The 23,045-nt window shown below is 33.1% G+C and overlaps 1 long non-coding RNA gene across 1 annotated transcript; it reads left to right on the top strand.

The window, feature by feature from the left end:
• Positions 1 to 264: 264 nt before the first annotated feature.
• On the top strand, positions 265 to 9,656 carry LOC128240557 (uncharacterized). Its single transcript, XR_008262191.1, has 3 exons — positions 265 to 402; positions 4,269 to 4,342; positions 9,540 to 9,656. It is a non-coding gene; the product is annotated as an uncharacterized LOC128240557 (long non-coding RNA).
• The last annotated feature ends 13,389 nt before the right edge of the window (positions 9,657 to 23,045 follow it).

Here is a 23,045-nt window from a genome sequence, read left to right as displayed (position 1 = left end):
AAAAAATATTAAATGATTGGTAAATGCTAAAAGATTTATTGTGGTCTACTATAGTCTCATAAGGTAGAAATACCGTGTGTAATGCTCATTTCTTTCAAATTTAACTCGATATCCTTCATAAGAACCATTGTTTTCGACATTTATTCATTCTTTTAGGAATATTGAAACAACATTATTAATTGTGGTAAACCTTATCTGGCAGTACTTAAGAGTGCATCTTTGACTTTATTACTCGAGTGAATGCACCTTCAAACCGGTTTAACACAAACATGTCACAGTAATCAATACCATCTGTGTTAAGATGTCGGGAATGTGTTAGACGAATGATTTTGTTTTATGGAGCTTTGAAGAGCGATGAATGGCACTAAAGTGGTGCCAAATGGATATCTCAAACACCCATTGGTAAGTCATTTATTTTTTCCATTTAATTTTTTGTCTTGATTTTTGAATATATAAACAGTCAATAAGTAGGACATCTCGTAAAGAACGTTCACTTGAAACAGTCCTCTTCTTATCCACACTTCGACAGGGAGTGGGGCTACTCTGCCTAAATAGCCGTCAACGAGTATTTTAAGAAATATCAAAATAATAAAAAATGGTGTCCCAGTGGTTGCATCAGTCAATTGTAACCATGCCCCCCCCCATAGTCCACCTAAATGACCGTCAATGGGTCTTTTGACGATTTTAAGACTATGGCAGTTACAGGGATACACATGAAATGTCAAAATAATAAAAAAAAGTATCCCTAATCGCTCATTATTGTAGCTACACCCCCCCCCCCCGCCCCCCAGTCTAAAATAATAGACGTGTAATACATTCTTCCAATCCTTACTGGTTGACGGTACATTTCCTAACAGGGCACAAATCCTGAACACCGGCTAAAACACGCGTTTGTTTACCGTGATCGATTATTCGATGATCTAGATCAATACAGAGGCTTGCCTTGGTCACACTTGCAAAGTTTCATCTTGTTTTGTTAAGCATTTTTCTAAAAAATGCCATTTATTTAATACAGCATACTTTTTAATTATAATTGTATGACCATGTATTTTCGCTTTTCAAGTGTGCGGTATTTGTGCCCTCCATAGCGTATTTTGAAGGGTGATTTACTATCCATAAAATTGAACGATTTTCGACATAATATTGACGAGATCGTGAATCTGTACTTCGACAGCTGTTTTCACATGAACCAAAGATGTTTCATACGAAAGTTTAACTTACTACAACATAAACTCTCCAAGATAATTGTAAAAAAACATCAGAAAGTGTTCGGATTTGTGACCTTAGCCAGTAACGTCTAAACGGGTTTGTGCAAAAACCGGGGGTGTTTTGAAAAATATGGAAATTGTATTAAGTGAAGTATTTTATGGTTTAAATTGATCATAAAGGTTTATATTCATACTTTACCATGTAAGTGAAAAGTTATTTTGCATTAAAACACATTATTTACCTTTCCAATAAAACAAAAGTTGAGTGACACAGACAACAATTATGCCAAGCGGAACAACTCGACCCAATCATAATAACTCGGCCACCACTGACAAGCTTCTAGATAGACCTTCACCTTGTAAATACAATCGTAACAACTCAGCCATGGCCGAAATGTTCCAATTGTTTAAAAATTGTGCCCTGAAGCCTTGCAGGTGCCCTTCATGTATATATCGCTATGTTTTGACAGCAAGAAATAAAAAAAAAGTTAAACTCATAATTATTCATAGGATATGACATTTTTATGTATGGAACTGATATAAAATTACATAATCTGGTAATATTTCTTGTTTTATGATATTTTTGAGATGTTAAATGCTTTAACCCAGAATCCCGATCGGAATAACTACCCACTTTTGATACTAAACAATTTGTATGTGAAGGATTTGCCATATCAAAAAAGATACAAAAATCCGTAAACGTACAATTCTTTGGTCTACTAAGATTTAGCTTGTGAATGTCATTTTACAGCGAAATCAACAAGTTAAAAAAATACTCATGACCTGTTCCTTATCAATATGAAATATCTTTAAACTTTTAGGAACATTATGCAAAAAAAAAAAACAGTATGTTTTACCTTCGGTATAAGAAAATAACTATTTTCTAATAAAACTACTGTTGAAAAATGTAAGCTAATGAAATGGAAAATAAAAAGATGCTTCCAAACATGCCATATTTTCTTGAGACCATTCAGGGGGATTAATGTTCAAAAGTCTGAAAATTCAGGGGGATTTTGGTAGTATTCAGGGGTTTTTTTTAGCAGGTCTAATTCGACAAAATTTCAAAATATTTTAAGACGCAAGTACAAAAAAACAAATTGCCATAATTTTGAAAGACTCCCGAGGGGATAATGTCCAGAATTTAAGGGGATTTGGGTCACATACCAGAGAATTTTCATCATCGCCATGTAGCATTACGGGCATGACACACGTGCCAATTTACCTTGTCTACCCCTTTTTCCAGCACTTCATCTATATTTTAATGAGACACAGCCATATTGCATAATAAAAGCACTCACTTGCAAAATAGAATACTTCACAGAAAAATATGTTTCAGAGACAATTTAATGGGCTTACCTTCCTCTAAAATTGGATACAAAATCTGCTCATTATGATCATAAATGATGACTTTCAGACTAATAGAGAGAATGGAATGATTTATCAATATTTTTCATTTCAATTCCCAAATAGTCAGATTTGTTTGCTTCTGATAAAAAGCAAATGCATAATTTATTGTTTAAGTTCATAAACATATCATCTTTTGGCATTCATCAAAAAATAAAAACATCACCACCATAATATTAAAATGTTGATAATCCAATTAAGACAAGAAGGGCATTATAACTGTAAACAGGCATATATAATTAAACCCTGTGATAATTTTGCGTAATTTTAAACACACCTTTTTTAATTCAGCTTCTGGGTTGCTTTGAAGTTGAACTGCTCACATGAACCCACAAAAGATGTGTAGGTATGTGCTTAACAATAAAGGATAAAACATTAAAATGAAGCATTTCAAGTGGAGGTTTTCATTAGGGTAGTGCTACCTTAAACACACACTTTACAATTATTTTTTTCTCTTTTTTAATCTATTTTCTTTAACCAATGGACTATACAAACAGTAGGGTCAGTCCCAGTATACAGGACAATTATTCAATAAAATGTTTATCCTTTTGATATCATAATTGGTAAAAAAATATCAAAATGTAAAGAAAAAATAACAGAGACCGGGTTCAAACTGTGGTCGCCAAAATTGCAGTCCAGTGTTGTATCCACTGCTATGAAAGTTTACATTTGTTTATTTGATTTAATATATACCTAGCTTGGTAACATTAAGTGATAACATCGACTAGCCAATCACACATAAAAATTAATTATACTAGGTATACCCACCTAGTAATCTTTTTTAATGGAAAAAAAATGTGAAAAATCAATTAATTGTAAACTATGTGGCACTTCATTTAGTTAGTTTCAATGCATTGTACACATTGATACCAAATTCATGTCAGTTTTCGACAATTTTCTCTTCTTTCGCTATTTCATCATACGGTGTATAGCCCCTGAATAAAGTTTCACTCTGTTTCATTGAGTATATTTCTTAAAAATCCTTTCTTTGTTCTAATCTGCTAAAAGGTCAAAATGTCACAGTCATGTGAGCATCTTTGAGGCCTCTCAGTTATTATAACCAATGCACCAGTCAATTGTAACTAACCACGCCCCCCCCCCCCCGGTCCGGGGGTATACTGGGAATAGTCGGGAAATGGGCCGTGTTTTTACTTTCTATGTGGCCACGCAGGGCCGGGTGACCACAGTGGTTTTGTCTTTGAGCCAAATTTAGCCGAGATTGGGCCTTATATAGAGTCTCTGGTGTGCAGGGGCATTTTGCCGGGGTTTTACCATCAGTTCGTTCCCGCAGGGGAGGGGATTAGACCCAGGGTTGGCTGGACCGAAAGTCAAAGTCCCTGCTATTCCCTGGACTTGGGGGCGCCAGGGTTACAATTGACTGGTGCACAACGTATAAGATATTTATAAAATAAATAAAAGTACAGTTAATCAATATATTTTAATTTTAATGTGGTAAATTAACAAAGAATTAGATAGATGCTTTATGCAAAATCTCACAAAGATGTAAAAAAATACTAAAGAGTTCAGGTTTGCTAGTTTGTAAAAATATTTCATGGAATCATGGTAAATTGTTATATTATATGTCCAATGACAGCCCATATATTTTTTAGCTACTTGAACCTTTCTTGTTATAATTCTTATTATTATTTTTTTTAGTTGATGTGTGATGCTGATAATACAGAGACAGCTAGAGTGACAGAGTTTGATGAATAAACTTAAATTAAAAAACAGTGAGTACAATAATCTATTTTAACATGTCTTGTGTGTAAAGTTTGATTCCGAAGCAGTAAATATATATATATGTATCTTTAAGTTTTGAATCACAAATTTAGATCAAAGATCTATTATCACACAAAACTTAAAGGATATATATGAAAAGTCATGTGAATTGTGCAAGTCATATAATATAAAATTTATTTTGATCAAGTCAAGCCATGCCATGTAAAAAAAACTGACATCATATCAAAGATTGTATGAATCATTCTCAGAGCTATTGAAAATATTTAATTGGTTGTAAGCGGACCATGCACGGTAATTTTGAGTAACCCCACCAGCCAATACAATATGGCTAAAAAGGCTTTGATAATATTTTTTATCTAATGTTTATCTTTCCTAAAATATTTATATTTATAAATCTATTTACCAGTATAAATCTGTATTTATTTATTTATTAATGCATTCATTTGCTCACTAATATATACAATACACTTATCGTTGTATATTGTCTAGCTAATACATGTATACAAATATGCATAATATGCATAATTATGGGGGGGGGGGGTCATAATTACCTATGGTGTACTGTCTTGTTCTTACGAAGATATGATTTTGACTAAAATCCTTACTGAAAAAGCAGTGCAGACTGGCCTGTTTAAATAATTAATTAAATCTTAATGGGTTTAAATGTATTTTATTTTTAAAGATATTTTAGAGTTTAAAAGGAAGAGAGTCTGTTTTAAAGACTAAATAATTATATAGTCAGGATAAAAAATAATTATTTTTCAAAATCAAGTTCAAATAATTTTCCATTATTTGGCAAATGGAAAAAAGCTTTATATATTAAGAATGTTTTACTCGATAGAAAGTAGGCCCAGTATCTTTTGCATTGCAACACTAAGAAAGTAAATATTTATTTTTTGTCTTTTACCAATTCCATCAAAGTCTGTGAGTGGCTCATGATGCTTAGGCCTGCCAATTTAATGGTTTTCGAAATCATAAATTGAGACAACTTATAACTTTTGTATAAAATCTTCAAAGCTTTCAATAACTTAACATGTCATCCACCTTTAATATTGTCTCAATTTAAAAATAGTTTTCACTCAACAACTTACTTATTAATCAGGATAATAATTTGATAATGACTATCACTATCATTCTGTAAGATAATGTACTGGTACATAAATTTAATCCCCAATATATCAGATGAGTGTGATAGTATATGTATATGCTCTTAATAGTTGTAGCCCGGAATTATACTTAGGAAACAATAGAGTCATTGGACTGTTACACGAATTTCAATAGCTCGAAATTCGCCTTTTATTTGTACCAGCATGGGAAAACCCTGTTATGTGAATACATATAGCCCGGAATTAACATTGGGTTTTCCCATGCCGGTAACTAATAAAAGGTGAATTTCGAGCTATTAAAAGGAGGATTAGGTCGGAAAAACCAGAATAGCTATAATTCCGGGCTACAACTATTCCGGGCTATATGTATTAATATATATATATATATATATATATATATATATATATATATATATATATATATAAATGCATGAAATCAATGTGGGATTTTCATTAAGTTTTGGTTAAACCATCTTTGTAACAAATTACAGTTACTTCCAAATTACATCTTATTCTACATAATACAAACTGGAGGACAGTTCTTTTTATTTGGTAATGTTAAGAGACTTGAAGACAAAAAAAAATGTTTAAATTCAGAAAACCTTACACAAAGTAGAAACCTTCTATTAATGTCATTATCTTGAAAAAATGAACATGCCCTTTAGCAATTGTATCAATCTGTGAAAATCTACATTTTGCCTTCGACATGTTATACAATTTAAGGATATTTACATGGAAATTAAGTTCAATTCTAAATTGACAGTCATGTATTTCTTCCAAAATTTTCATAGTATAAGGAACATGAATTTTTTATGAATTTAAGTGCATAACTGCAGATAATGATCATTATCTTAAATCAATTACAAGCCAATTCATAGTCATGCATATAGCCCCCTTTTCAAAATATGATAGTGATTGTCTCAAATGACCAGTCTTTCTCTGTGGAGGATGGGGGCTGTCAGTCATAAGGAAACCTTTAAAAGGCAAATCATTCAGCCAATCAGATGTCAGGTTCAGTGAAAGGGGCGATGCCAGGTCAAGTAAAAGGGGTGGAGCTAAAATAAATACTGACATTCAATGAAGATAGATCCCCCTTTGGCCTCACAAATATGTTTCAGTCACACTAGGGGGTGTGACAGGGTCAAGCCATAATGGAGCCATAGGCAAGCAGACTTTTATTAACCCAACAACAACAACAGGTGTAATTCTTACCAACTGAGGAAAAAACTTTAGAGGTTTTATTATTGCTCATTTTTTTTATACAAATTAAATATCTAACAATGACAAATATAAAATATGATAATTCAAGCATAATATTGACACCAAACATGACACATCTTGCAAATGGTCTTGAATAAAATTCCTACACTTTTTATAATGATAATACATGGGACCAATATCAAAACCATTATCCTGTTAAATAGGACAATGGATTTGATATTGGTAATTCGCAGACAATACAATGTAATTAAGTAAAAAAAATACACAGTATGCACATCTGGCTTCAAACAAAAATTGTTGCTTAGGCCAAAAAAAAGTATTCATAGTTTCCATTTAAATATCAAAAAAGGTAGGCATACGGTAACTGTTGTTTTTTTTAGGACCACGTTTCTTTGGCAAACTGACCTATATCAGGGAATTATTAAGGTCTTTACTAAAAAAGCACATATTGATCAAAACACCAAAAACAAAAAAGGATCAGAAGGATAAAAATAGGGTCAGTTGGGCGGAAACAAAGATTTTTGAATCCTTATTTTGTCAATGATGTCATGTCAGTGATCAAAATGATAACACAATTTAAGCCCTGCATTCTGGAATGTGGGGCTAAATTCTTGATTGTGTTATAGTAGGGCCAAAAATAAAATGATTTGGTTAGGGTTACATCCTTTTTAAAAACAGAAAGAGTAAAAAGTATAAAGGATTACATTTATAAAATACATAATATATATGCGTTTTCACTTTAAAATACATGCATTGTTACAGTCTTGTTTTCAGTAAGTAACTTTTCCTTAAATGCATTCTTTGGAAAGTAATTTAAGGTTTATTATTCAAAATATATGTTAGTCAACTTGTGTATGTATTGATTTCCAACTTTTTTATTTTTTGTTTCAACTTTATGGTTTAGAATTTTTTTGCGTAAATACCTGCTTATGTGATAAAAGACTGCTGACTAAAGATTAGATTTCAGATTTTGATATTTCCATTCCAAATTTAATGTTTTACAGCTTAAACTGCTACTAACAGTTTAAGAAAAATGCATAAAACATAAATTTTGGATGGAAGTATGAAAAGCTGCAATCTGATATTTTGTCAGCAGTCTTTTATCACTGGTTGGCAGATATTTACGCAAAAATTTGCTTGTTCGAAGACAAAAATTCAAAAAAAAGTTGTCAAAACGTTCAATCTGTGAGGTTGCAGCTTTAATATAAGACTAACGTAAATATTAAAAACACATGAGGCCCCTTTAATATTAACATGTCAATATCAAAAAGAAGATGAAAACTGAAAACTATGAGAAAGTGTTTTTATAATTAAAAATAAATTGCTTAAAGCAAATATCTGAAATTAATAATTGTCATGCAAAGCAGCCTTTAATGAATATGAATATTAGATTTTGGCCTTGAACACCTTTTTAAGAAGAGTGTTTTGAAGTAAGGATTATCATAATGCTGAACATAATATTGTACTGTAGCTTTGTAGCAAATCCTTATGATTAAAGTCACTGTGTCTTCCTTATGCTGTGATAAAGATCTCCATAGTAACATTTCTAAACCTAATAAATTAAGTGAAAAGGGTGTTTATTGGGGGTAATAAAACACATCTTGATAATGGCCAATTAGTTTTAATCTTTCAAGTGTTGGTAGGATGGGAGGGGGGTCTTAACTTTTTGAACTGCCAATATTTTCCTGGTTATTTTGTCCACCATGTCAAAATGATCTGGGTTGTTTTGTCAACCCTGTCTAAATGGGTTGGACGTGTTTTGTCCCCTTAGTCAAAAATGACATGGGATGTTTTGTCCTACATTTTTATAAAGGAGTTTAGAATAAATAACACATTAGTTTTCGTGCTTATATAAAATAAATGCAAATGACTTTCATTATAAGTTTAAAAAATACTCTTAACGCTGCATTCTCACAGATTTACCATTTTTACAACTTTTTTTATTTTTGTCTTGGAAAGAGCAAATTTTTGCGTAAATATCTGCAACCCATTGATGTAAGATTGTTGATAAAAAAACAGATCTTTGATTTTCATATTTTCGAAAATGTTTTAGAGCTTAAACCCTTACTAACGGTTTAAGAAAAATGCATAAAACATCAATTTATGAACTTAAATATAAAAATCCGCGATCTAATTTTTTGTCAGCAGTCTTATTAACTGGTTTCCATGGATTGTAGCAAAAATTGGCTTGTTCCAAGAAAAAAATTAAAAAGTTGTCGAAATGTTTAATCTGTGATAGTGCAGCTTTAATTATGGTAGCTTTTCAGTCATTTGCCTATATATGTCTATTTGATTCAGTAAATACTTCATATAAAGCTAGGCTTATTAGGATATGCTTATTTTTCATTGGGTTCTATTTTTAGCACATAACAGCTTCATTACAAGAATATATTAATTATTATTAAAGCTGCATGCACTCTCACAAATTTACCGTTTTCACAACTTTTTTATTTTTTTTGTCTTGGAAAGAGCAAATTTTTGGGTTTAATAGTATCTGCAAACCAATGATAAAAGACTGCTGACATAGATCATATATATCGCAGATTTGCATATTTTCGTTTGAAAGCCAATATTTTGTGGGTTAAACTATTACTAACAGTTAAAGAAAAATGCATGATCTAATTTTTTGTCAGCAGTTTTATATCACTGGTTTTCATGGATTCTTGAGAAAAAAAATACTTCCTCTGTTGGCCAATTGAGAACAAAATCAAGAGGTTTTGGGTTTTGCTGTTTATACGTTAGATGGAATTTTTCAAAAGCATTTATTTATAGGACTTATGAATTTATGTACAGCATTCTGTATATTGTCAAGTGTCCTTTTTTTAAATTATATACAACATGTATAAATTTAATGTTTCAGGAAATAACCACCATCTCTCTCAGAGGTCATCTTTCTCATTATTGTGGGGAAACCTCAAAGGGCATCAGGAAAACCTTCATCAACCTCTTTGTGCCCAGTGGCTTGTGCAACAGTGTTCCAGAAGTATAAATACCTTTTTAATTTGTGTATATCAATTGTATAATGACTTGTTTTTATATATTAAATATATATATATGATTTATTATATATATATAGATGGTTAATCTTATGACTTCCTGATAGTATTTAAGTTGTGAAATATTAAATAATCTAATCATAAAAAATGCTTGGAAATGACAATAAAAAAAATATATTTGTCGAATAGGAAGTTTCACCTGTCCTGTTTATATTACAAATCATTTTAAATCAGACAGAAAATTCAATATACTTGTTGTATCTCACTGTTTATTTGTCTTCACATTTTGTATTGTCACATCAAGCCTGTTTGAACATCCTAGAAAAGATAAGTGTATAGAAGCGGATATGATATAATAAATATGCATATAAATGTGCTTGGGATTATTTTCAGATTATCATTAAAATGGGGATAATGGATGACTGGCCACACATATGGGGCTATGGACAAGCTTCAGAGCAGGCTGCCAGGTGGTGGTGTTAGAAATTATACTCCGGGTCCCGGCGTAAGCACATTGAAGGGTCCCAGAGTGACAGTTCAACCACCGCACACCTATCCTTTGGCAGAACCAGTACTAGGTGCCTTCACCTCTGCAAGGAACTGACAACTTCTGTACATGCCAGGTGCAGTGGTACAGTGCGAATGGTCGTAGAAAGGATTTCATAACCAATCACAACAGAGGTGACCTGGTCCGCCCGGGAATCGAACCCGGGTTGTCCAATTCAGAGTCCAACGCTCTACCGATTGAGCTGACCGGGCGGACATATTAGCTACATTAGATGACAAGCCATCTATGCTGGACATTCTTCACAATAAAATGTGATGTCACAGGAGCTGTCTATCTCAACAGCTCACACTGTCCGTATTTGACTAAAGGAATGAATGAAGTCACTGCAGAAGTTAGATTGAGGAATGTCCATGTCACTACCCATCATTTGGAAGGAGTTGGATAAAAAAAGTGTGGCCTATGTATTGAAACAGGTCCGATTTCCGCTTACGGACCGTCTTGATTACATTTTTGACCAACATGATGGTCTAAAAGAACACTTACTGGTAACTGGTAAAATCATGGCCCAGTTGTTCCAAGAGACAGGCGAGTGGGAAGTTACTAGACTCCATTTCTTTATGGGTTGATCTGAGGTTCCAGTTCAGTTAAAGTACTGATAAACACCAAGTGTTTGCCATAATACAGCAACATTTGATTTGTAACTATGTATTTGTTTGAATTGTTGAAACAGTACTGTTTACTAAATAATGTGTATGTATATGAAGAATAATATTATAAATACTTTGTAAGAACCTTTTGATATTAAGTAAAATGTCGATAAGTCTAAATATGTATCTGCGAATCATTTTTGTATATCTGTAAAGATTACATTGCCTATATTCCTCAATTTATATTTTTCTTTTAGCCAGTCAATAACTTTTCTTAAGTTCTATCTTCAAAATTGTCGGGACAGGGATTATAGCCCTTAATTAACCCAAATATGTAACATTCAATGCAAAATTTCTAATTGGCTGCATTTAGGCAGTTCAGATGCAGGAACAAACATCACTTGGGTCTTTAATAATAGCTTTCCATCTGACATTGAAGATCCAATAAAAGGAATTTGTCATGTGACTGTTTATTAACTCTCAATTTATTGAAAGTGAAATTACTTACATGATTTGTAAGAACTAGATTATAATGATATCAATTGATTGTTTAAATTAAATAAAATAGATGATTACAGACATGAACTATTTTTATTTCTTGTTTGTCAATATGAAGAGTAATGCAATGGCTTTTGAATTTCATAAAAAAGGATGGAAAATGTATGTTTATTGTTTAAGCAATTAATTAAGTAATAAAAGTATTTTTTTTTAATTTTTTTTCAAATTGTGCTATCTTATAATACAGATCGTTATTTGTTTAATTTTGGTACAAATGAAGTATATAAGGTATGTCTAATGTTACAAATAGCAAAAATTCAAATGCAAATCATGGTGACTTGACTAAATGTGAATGCTAATTGAATCAAAATAGTTAATAAATAATAATGTTCATTTGAAACAATTGAGAGTATAAGTTTGGTTTGTGTATGCCATATATTCCCGGGGGGGAAGGGGGGGGAATGAAAAAATAAAAAGTATATTACTATGCGCAGTGCTATAATAATTAATAAGTAAATGTTTTTAGCTCACCTGTCACATAGTGACAAGGTGAGCTTTTGTGATCACAATTTGTCCGGCGTCCGTCTGTCGTCCGTCCGTCTGTACACTTTTACTTTAAACGACATCTCCTCATAAACCGCTTAGCCAATTTCTTCCAAACTTTACAGGAATGTTCCTTGGGTGGTCCCCTTTGAAAATTGTTCAAAGAATTGAATTCCATGCAGAACTCTGGTTGCCATGGCAACGGAAAGGAAAAACTTTAAAAATCTTATTTTTCAAAACCACAAGGCCTAGAGCCTTAATATTTGGTATATAGCATCATCTAGTGGTCCTCTACCAAAATTGTTAAAACTATCCCCCTGGGGTCAAAAATGGCCCTGCCCCGGGGGTCAATTGTTTTACATAGACTTATATAGGGAAAACTTTAAAAAATCTTCTTCTCAAAAACCACAAGGCCTAGAACCTTGAAAATTGGTATGTGTCATCATGTAGTGGTCCTCTACAAAATTTGTTCAAATTATTTTCCTGGGGTCAAAAATGGCCCCGCCCCAGGGGTCACTAGTTTCATTACATAGTGTTATATAGTAAATCTTTAAAAATCTTCTCCGAAACTGTAAGGCCCAGGGCTTAGATATTTGGTATACAGCATCATCTAGTGGACCTCTACCAGATTTGTTCAAATTATTGCCACAGGGTCAGAATTGACCCCGCCTAGGGGGTCCTTGTTTTTACGTAGTGTTATATAGTAAATCTTTAAAAATATTCTTCTCCAGAACCGTAAGGCCAGGAGATTAGATATTTGGTATACAACATCATCTTGTGGACCTCTATCAAAGTTGTTCAAATTATTGCCACAGGGTCAAAATTGGCCCCGCCCTGAAAGTTATTTGTTTTTATATAGTCTTATATAATAAAACTTTAAAAATCCTCTTCTCCAAAATATAAGACCTAGAGCTTTCATATTTGGTATATAGTGTTACCTAGTGGACCTACACCAAAGGTATTCAAATTATTGTCCCGGGGTCAAATTGGCCTTGCTCAGGGGTCATTGGTTTTACATTGTCTTGTCACTGAACATCTTTTCCTCTGAAAGTAAAGGTCAGAATGACTCCATACTTGATATGTAGCATCCTTACATGGTCCTTTCTCAACTTTGTTCAAATGGTTTTGTTTGGCCCCTTTTAGGGGTCACCAGAGCAAAAAATAGAAAAACCTTTAAACAACTTGATCTTATTAACTGCTTGATGGATCTTCAAGTCTGAAGCATCCTAGCATGGGCCTCTGTCAGGTCTTTTCAAATAATTTTGTTTGGCCCCTTTTAAGGGCCACCAGAGCTAAAATTAGTAAAAAAACTTGACAATTGGTTATAATCATCTTCTTCTCCTGAACCGCTTTGACAATTTTGATGAAACTTCATAGGAATGATCCTTGGTTGGTGCTTTTTCAAAATTGTTCAAAGAAATTAATTCCATTTAGAACTCTGGTTGACATGGCAACCTAAAGGAAAAGTGTCAACAATTGGTTACAATCATCTTCTCCTAAACCGCTTGGACAATTTTGATGAAACTTCATAGGAAGGATCCTTGGTTGGTGCTTTTTCAAAATTGTTAAAAAAAATTAATTCCTTGCAGAACTCTGGTTGCCATGGCAACCTGAAGGAAAATATAGGCTGTCGTGTCCGCGCTGTGACTTTCTCTTATATGGACAGATTTTAAAATGAAAATGCCATATGTTTTCAACATACCAAGACAATGTGTCGTGTGCAAGACCCATGTCCCTACCTCTAAGGTGAAAGATACACTAAGTGTTTATTCACAATGGAATGCTTAATATGAGGACATAAAGAGTGTTGGCTGTCATTTAGTATGATTGTGTTTTTTTTGCTCAGAGGCAATTTAATATAACTTGCAATATGTATTTGACACATAAAGGCAAGATAAACTTTTTATACGCCCGAAGGGTCGTATTATGTTATGGCCTCCATCGTCTGTCCGTCTGTCTGTCCGTCTGTCCGTTAGCAATTCCGTGTCCGGGCCATAACTTGGTAACTAATAAAGCGATTTTCAAATAACTTTATACAAATCATCACTACATTAAAAGGATGTGTCGCGCGCAATTTCCAGGTCCATACCTTAAAGACTAGAATCACCATGGGGGGGCGTTAGCAATTCCGTGTCCGGGCCACAACTTTGTCACTAATAAAGTCATTTTCAAATAACTTTATACAAAGCATCATTACATTAAAAGGATGTGTCGCGCGCAATTTCCAGGTCCATACCTCAAAGACTAGAATCACCATGGGGGGGCGTTACAACTTTGTCACTAATAAAGTCATTTTCAAATAACTTTATACAAAGCATCATTACATTAAAAGGATGTGTCGCGCGCAATTTCCAGGTCCATACCTCAAAGACTAGAATCACCATGGGGGGGCATTAGCAATTCTGTTTCCGGGCCATAACTTGGTAACTAATAAAGCGATTTTCAAATAACTTTATACAAATCATCACTACATTAAAAGGATGTGTCGCGCGCAATTTCCAGGTCCATACCTCAAAGACTAGAATCACCATGGGGGTGCATTAGAAAATCCGTGTCCGGGCCATAACTTGGTAACTAATAAAGCGATTTTCAAATAACTTTATACAAATCATCACTACATTAAAAGGATGTGTCGCGCGCAATTTCCAGGTCCATACCTCAAACACTAGAATCACCATGGGGGGCGTTAGCAATTCTGTGTCTGGGCCACATCTTTGTTACTAATAAAGTGATTTTCAAATAACTTTATACAAATCATCACTACATTAAAAGGATGTCACATGCAATTTCCAGGTCCATACCTCAAAGTCTAGAATCACCATGGGGGGACGTTAGCAATTCCATGTCCAGGCCATAACTCAAAGACTAGAATCACCATGGGGGGGCGTTAGCAATTCTGTGTCCGGGCCACATCTTTGTAACTCGTCCGTTAGCAATTCCGTGTCCGGGCCATAACTTGGTAACTAAAAAGCGATTTTCAAATAACTTTATACAAATCATCACTACATTAAAAGGATGTGTTGCGCGCAATTTCCAGGTCCATACCTCAAAGACTAGAATCACCATGGGGGGCATTAGCAATTCTGTGTCCGGGCCACATCTTTGTTACTCGTCCGTTAGCAATTCCGTGTCCGGGCCATAACTTGGTAACTAATAAAGCGATTTTCAAATAACTTTATACAAATCATCACTACATTAAAAGGACCTCAAGCCGAATCTTCTTCAGGCGTATAATGCTCCGTTTCGCGGTGCTCTTGTTATGTACTTGTTCATAGATCAATGTCACATTGGGGGGCATTTGTCACATACTTTGACAGCTCTCGTTCAATATTCTTTGAGAAACAAGCTATATTAATAACAAAGGTTAAACTCTTTTACTCAGGTGAGCGATTTAGGGCCATCATGGCCCTCTTGTTTTATGTATTATTTATTTATCATATGCATTGACAATTGATTATAATTTCATAATATATTATTTATTCTTTTATTGTATGTTTTCAAGATCATTAAATAAATATAAGTAAATATGCATTCAAATTTCTGTATTTAGTCTTAAATAATAAATGTTGATATTGTTAAAACCAAAATCCGCTGGACTTTAGACCAATATTCCCTGGAATTCAGACTAAAATCCACTGCAAAGCCTCTCAAAAGTATGGCATGCACGTATTTGTGTCTGTCTTTTACCTTAAAGGTTGTACCCACCAGGAATACTTTTTGTATCCTCTCAAAATTCAGACTAGGAAACTGACTTGAGGTTGAATATATAAGATTATGTTTTTCATCATCTTCAGACAAATAGAAAATAGCTATCAGCTAAAATCTTATTCAACAATAAATGTTTGAGAATGCTAAATATTAGCAGTACACAGGGTATAAATCTTGTGAAACACATAGCAATAACGTGCTAAATAATGCACGTGAATCTAGGTAACTTGTAGTAGTACAAGTCAAGTATCATCTTGGTTTATTACAGCAGAAGCAGTGATTACGAACTTCGTAATCACAGCCCCAGAAACAGAAGCGTTTTTATTAAATCTCCCAGGTTGCGGAAACATGGCACATCGCAGGTGCGGATCCAGGAATTGATGTTAGAGGGGTAGTAACTTAGGGGCGCAACTTTTGACATGTGCTCCTCCCTCAGAACCGAAAGTATATGGCATAAACTGTTTTACGGGAATTTGGGGTTACTCCCTCATGTATGTAGTCGGAAATGGTGCATTATGAGCTTATTTTATTACCTTTGTTTCTCCGATATTGATGAAAACAGTAAACTTCGATTATTTTAGAGGTGGCGCACGCCGGGCGCTTAAACCGCTAGTGCTTCGACCAAATTCCTTGAGCTACACAGTCGGTCCAAGGCCAATTCCCCGCTATTTTGGCGCGAACACAAAACCACCGACTGTCCCCCCGGACCTGGGGTGGGGGGGGGATGCTTACCATTGACTGGTGCATTACTTTAGCGACAGCGATAGGTTTTTATATTACTTTTTCCCTGTTTGAATGTAATATCTTAATTGTCTGTTAATATGTTCACTGATAAAACTTTTGCGGCCTGGCACATTGCATCTCATTAGTCATGGCAGTATTCTTCAAGTTCAGGCTTCTTTTTTTTCAAAATTCAAAATGTTTATTTTCTAAACCATTCATTGATTTATCAACACCATATTCACACATTCTCATATACAAGAGGTTTGATAGTGATAAATCAAATGTGTAACGCATGGCACCATCACTCTGGTGAACGAGAATAATTTCATATAGCACAATGTACATGAAATAATGACAGTATGGCGAGTCGTTCCTTCACTATTTTTACCCATAAATACCATAAATTAAGCCTTTTCATACAATAGATCTCCATCACCTCCCCGACTCCTTTATAATTTGTGTAAGTATATGAACATAATCATGTGGTCTTTAACAAAGATAGAAGTGTAAAAAAGTTTATATCTTCGACTTCAAAGAACTTCATTAATGCTAATTCTTGACCAAATTTTAGTTGCCTTTAACCTTGAAAATAATCGGTTAAATGGCAAGATGTTTGTTATCAAGCTTAACGACAGCGTTTTTGTGACATTGATGAAAGATGGATTTTTTTTGTTTGTCTTTTTTTTCAATCGGATAAAAAATTGTACTAGTATCTGATACAGGGTTAATGAAGCAATACGATGGTTAGACGTCATGCTAACCATTGTATAGTATAACAGCGATGAGGAATATGGATAAGTCGACAGTTGACAGGTAAGGACATTGTAAGAAGTGTCATTTTGCTAATTTTTGCTTTAAATATGGCAATATTTTTCTTTATTCCCATTTCCTACATGTTCCCATTACAAAATCTTACCTGTCCTTCCAATTGGAAATTTCCCATTTTAAAACTGAACTTTATTCTCCAATTGGAATTTTCCCATTAACCAAATATTCCAATTGGAATTTTCCAATGTTCATACTTTCCCACTTTGAATGTGGGAATCCTCCAATTGGAAAGATTCACTCATGGGAAGGATTCGCAAACAAATGCCTTAAATGAATCTATCGGTTCTTCATTTTTAATGAATATATTATTTTTCATGTAGTGAGTGTAAAATATTCTTAATTAAACAGTCAATTTCAATTTTAAAAATTATGTTCCAAATTCTCCCACAATTTTAATAGAGCCAGTTTTCCAATTGGAAAAGCTTGAAAAAGCCATTTTCCAATGGGAAGGCCATTTTCCAATGGGACTCCCATTGGAAAAGTTGACTTTAAATGCCAAAAAAACATATTTCTAAATTAAATTTCAGGAAACAAAAAATATCTCTTATTAGTATTACCTAACACATTTTAAAAATACAAAAATAAAAAACATTGGGTGAAAAATAAAAAAAATAAGTTTGCAAAAATTCCGGATTTGCAAACTTAATCCGGATGCTGTTTATGTATGTTTGATATACATACAACCCTACGTACATGATGCTGCATTAGACAGAGATGTATATGTATGGTTTATATACATACAACCCTACGTACATAATTCTGCATTAGACAGAGATGTATATGTATGTTTGATATACATACAACCCTACGTACATGATGCTGCATTAGACAGAGATGTATATGTATGGTTTATATACATACAACCCTGCTTACATGATGCTGCATTAGACAGAGATGTTTATGTATATTCTATACATACAACCCTTCGTACATGATGATGCATTAGACATAGATGTATATGTATGTTATATACATACAACCCCGTGAACATGATGATATCTACGTTTATATCAATAAAATCATGATTGCCACCGAATATTTTGAACTGGGCATAATGCAATCGCGGAATCCATTCGTTTATCATATTCTATATAAAAATACAACTATTTTAACTCGTATTTCAACATGGTATAAGACCTTTTTATGTATGTCAAAAATGTCCAGTGGCAAAAAAAGTCTTATTGCATGTCAAATTATCAATGTATACCCCCCAAGATCTTTAAATGCTCATTGACATCAACGAATATTCGGAACGGTGCAAAATTGTATACTTTTGACATATATTATACTTAATGTCTTGTGTCTTCTAGTGTCTTTTAGTGTAATTGTCCACATTTCCCTAATTATCTTGATTTAAGACAATTGAATCAAAATTAGTTAATTGTAACACAAGTATCACCTTTATGCTTTCAATATAAACATATACTCAATTTATTATAAAATGCTAATAGACAGCCCTTTAAGCTTGTGATTGACATAAACCATTTTAAAAATAATAATGATGTATAATGTTTGTTATAAAAGCTTATGATTTAAAACAATGTTCTGTATGTTAAGCCATTATATTACGTAATTTTGCGTTCAGTGCACTGTATAATGTATATATTCATGATTTTAATGCAATAAATGAATCTAATGAAAAAACAAACATTAAACAACTATATTGCCAACAAGTTATATAATTTTCTACATTTGAGAAAAACGAATAAGAAGAAAATTATTTCCTTTGTTTATAATGGAATATCAGCCAGGTAGTTTAATTTGAGGTCGTACAGGACAGTAGGCAGAAGTCCGTCTTTACTGAAGTGACCGGACAAAGCATGGTTTTAATCCTTCTACAGAAGGTAAGTCGTATTGAAAATATGATGGTTGTATTTATTTGAAATAACGAATACTTGTATTATTATGATGATTCAAAATATGGAAATATGGCACATGTAGAAATAATGAGTTAATTCAGTTTATACATAATTTGTAACGGCATCAAAAATATGTGTTAGATGAATTTATGTTCGCTATTTTAACATAAAGTTTCCCTAGTTTTAGTTTTTAGTTTAATTATGGATTGTTTGGCTTAAAAGATATTGAATTCAGAATGTTGGCATAAGTTTTTCTTAAAGAATACTTATTTAATTATTTCATAGTTCAGTTGTTAAGAAACTGAGAGATAAGTAAGAATGTTTAATGTAAATTTCAGTGATTTGTTCTGTATTCGCTAAAAAATACAGATATGTAAAAGATTCTTTAAAACATAGATTAGCTGTGTCATTATCATTAGAATTGTAAATTGCTTATCATTCTGTAATACAATTTTGTTTATTTGTGTTTTTAAGCAAGTCTTTATTTAATTTATTCTTAAATATTGAAACAAATATTCAATTAGCGTTTTTGCCTGTTCTTTCATCAGTTCTCCCAAGTGCTTTCTCTACAATGAGATTTCCAAATTACAAATTTGAAATGATGTTATGTGTGGTCATTTATTTGAAAGTGTTATGGAATGGTATTCAGGGAAATATAATTTTCTACGTTTGAGTGAATTTCCCTTGGATTGTAATGCAATAATCGCTAGGTGGCGTTGTATGTATGCACGAAATGTTCCATGTTCTATATTAACGAGATTATGATTCTAATCTTGGTCTCTTAAAGTTAGGGACATGGCATTCTTTTATTTTGGGTCTTAAAGGGTTGAGGCTAAAATGTGACTTAATGTTTTCCAATAATCACTCGATGTTTTAGCTCGAGTCCCAGCGTCTTTGAACGATCGTAGTTTTACTGTGTCTGGTTTACGTGAATATTATCAAGGATTTTTTTGTTTTGATTGTATACTGTTCTTTTAATGGCAACCCAATCCTTTCAAACAACATGCTTTTTGTTTTAACATTGATATCAGTAATAAAAGAACAACACGTACCAGCTTTTACATTTAGCTTAATATTAAAAACTTTTTATTACCACTTTAAGTATAATAAAGCAATGCACTTATATTTATTTTGCAATAATAAAGATTGATATGTTACAATTCGTTTTAAAATTACTGATGTTGATGTACTTGTATAGAACGTAGTCATTTAAGGGTAACTTACATTTGAAGACATCTTTGGTTTGTGGAAAGTTCGCCTGAATTATTGCTCTTTCCTTAAAGAAACGAAAACATACTGCAATGATATATAACGTATCTCTATTTTTGTCTTTTTGAGATATCGAGGACCCCTTTTATTTGCCCCGTAATAGGGACCATGGGGTCGGGGCCATCCCCATGGGCCCTTACAACATTCAAAAACAGTAATATTCAAAGTGCATACAGTTATCAAGTAACAGTTTTTGACAAAAATAGGTATTTAGAATAGCAGTACTATATATTGCATATGTTTAATAAATCTGAGTTTGAAATGTTTTTACCTTCGAAACTTAAAGAGGTAAAAGCATAGCAGCAGAAAAAAATGCACTTCAAAAGTGCGTTTTTAATGATTGAGTTCATTATAAAAAATACATTGTACTCGTATGATTTTATTTTTCTTATCCGAAATACGATATTATTTTACTCTCGAGAGCAAAATGAGTAAAATAAAGCAAGGATGTTTATCAGCAATATATAAATGAATAATAGTAAAGCTGGTAGACACTAATACACTAAGTGTATATATGACAACAGTCCTTAAGGTGTTTAAGTGTCACACATTCTGCAAAAAGAGCAAAACGGTGACATCAAATAATAAAGTACTCTTTAACTAGTTCTACTGACCGGTTATTGCCAGTCCATTTTAATTAAACCATAGTTATTTTAATGTCCAGTAGCATTAGCTTAATATATGTGTATTTATGTTCATAATATATGCAGTTTCTTCTTTTCCACATACGCCACTTTGTTTCTAACAGTATAGTGTTTATTATTTTGCATTTTGTTGGAAAAATAAAGAGTCCAAGCAAGGCGGTTGATAGTTGATTTGTTATTTCTATATGTTATGTGTTTAAGGATATATTTTCGACAATCGGAATTAATTCCTGCCAAAAGGTTTGAGCGTGCTTACATTTCCAGAACAGATGAGTTAAATTTTCTTGTTCACTGTTGCAGATTTTACATAGTCCGTCTGAATAATTCATTTTGCTAACTTTTTGCTGCGTGAAAATCGTTTGGTGTAATAATTTGAATTGCAACTGTTTTGCTTTTAATGACGCTTTTGATTTGTATAGACAACTCCAAGTATTGGTCCACGGAAGGGAAATATTTATAATATTTTCCCATTTTTGTTCACTTCCTAACTTTGAAGAGTTACTATTAAACAGTTGGTGGATGTCCCTTAATTTTAAATCGTAGTAGTCTATATATTTGCCTGTTTTTCGGTGGAGTTTGATGTTGTAAACATTTTGTAACTGCCTTTTTAAGTGTGGTCCATTTTGATATCCAGTTTGTTTGTATTTTAATTGCGTGTATGAATCTTTATCATCTAGAAACTTTTCCTGTTCAGTACTCCAGATATGTTCGAGATTTATTAATTTACTCTTTGTGAAGGATGAGAAAAATAACGGATTATTGCGAAAGGTTATTAAATGATTTCCGAACAGCCGTGTATTCATGTTTGAGTCATTATTTGTCAACAAATGGACAAAATCACAACATTCACTAGTAACCTTTATATAGACGAGATTATTTCCCAGTGGCAATCTCATGTTTTTAATGACAAACATTTACATAAAAAAAGGTTTCTTCGTATCTGTTATATTCTGATTGCAGATAAAATTTGCTTATTGTGTTCCAGTTTTGTGGTTCGGATTGAATTAATCTGTAAATAGATTTAACATTTAATGCCTTGCAAATTACGGTTATACTTGGCACGTTCAAGCCGCCTTGATCGCGTTGTATTTGACAAGTAGTTTTGTTTATTAACGTTGTTTATTTTCCCATATAAATTCCGAAATAATGTTATCGATCATTTGCGAATACCTGTCCGGTATACCGTTTATTTCGATTTCATAAAGAAGCTGAGATATAACAAACGTTTTTATTATCAATACTTTCCCTTGCAGCGTCAAGTTGCGTGATCTCCAACAACAAATTGGCTGATTCGCGTTTCTCTGTTATCCGTTTTGCGGAAGGGAAATTTTATACCCTCAATATTGTTATCCTGACGATTGCAGTTGCCATGGCTTTCTCTTGGAGGATATAGATGGGGGGGGGCGATCGGTCACCCCTGCTTAATACAACGAGACAGACTGAAAAACTCGGAAATGAAACCGTTATTCATCAAATGCTATACGCTCGTATAGCATTTGATGAATAGCCTAAACTTTTCACAAAAATTGAACTTTTCAAGATAATTTTCTACCCATAACCCCTCAACCCGGTCGAAGGCTTTGGTTTGGTCGAGAAATATTATAATGCCTTCTTCATTAGATTTGTTGACGTATTTTAATACATCTTGTATAAATCTGTTCGCCTCACTTATGTACCTGCCTTTATCATAGCCTTTCTGATAGGTGTGAATAAGTTTTAGATGCATCGGCTTAAGACGCTCTGAAAGACATTTTGAAATTATTTTATAGTCAACGTTAAGCAATGTTATCGGACGCCAATTTTAAAGCAAGTCTCTATCGCCGTTTTCGTAAATTAATGATATAATACCTTTATATTGAGTGTCAGGTAGTTTTTTAATATCACATATTTCATTAACTACCATCAGGAAATCTTCTCTTATAATATCCCAGAAAAATTGCTACCATTCGGCAGTGATTCCATCCTCCCCGGGAGATTTCCCACGTTTAAAAGTTTTAATAACGTTGTCAAGCTCAGTTATGTTTAAATTTGATTCTAGTTTATCTTTATCTGATTCGGAATGTTTTGTTGGTAATTTGTTCGTAAGTTTGCCCATCGAGACGGAATCAGTACCTTCCGAATTTAATAGCTTTTTATAGTATTT

Source organism: Mya arenaria, chromosome 7, assembly GCF_026914265.1.
Source record: "Mya arenaria isolate MELC-2E11 chromosome 7, ASM2691426v1".
Classification (NCBI taxonomy): Eukaryota; Metazoa; Mollusca; class Bivalvia; order Myida; family Myidae; genus Mya; species Mya arenaria.
The sequence above is the reverse complement of the archived record's forward strand: the minus strand, read 5'-3'. Positions and strand labels throughout refer to the sequence as shown.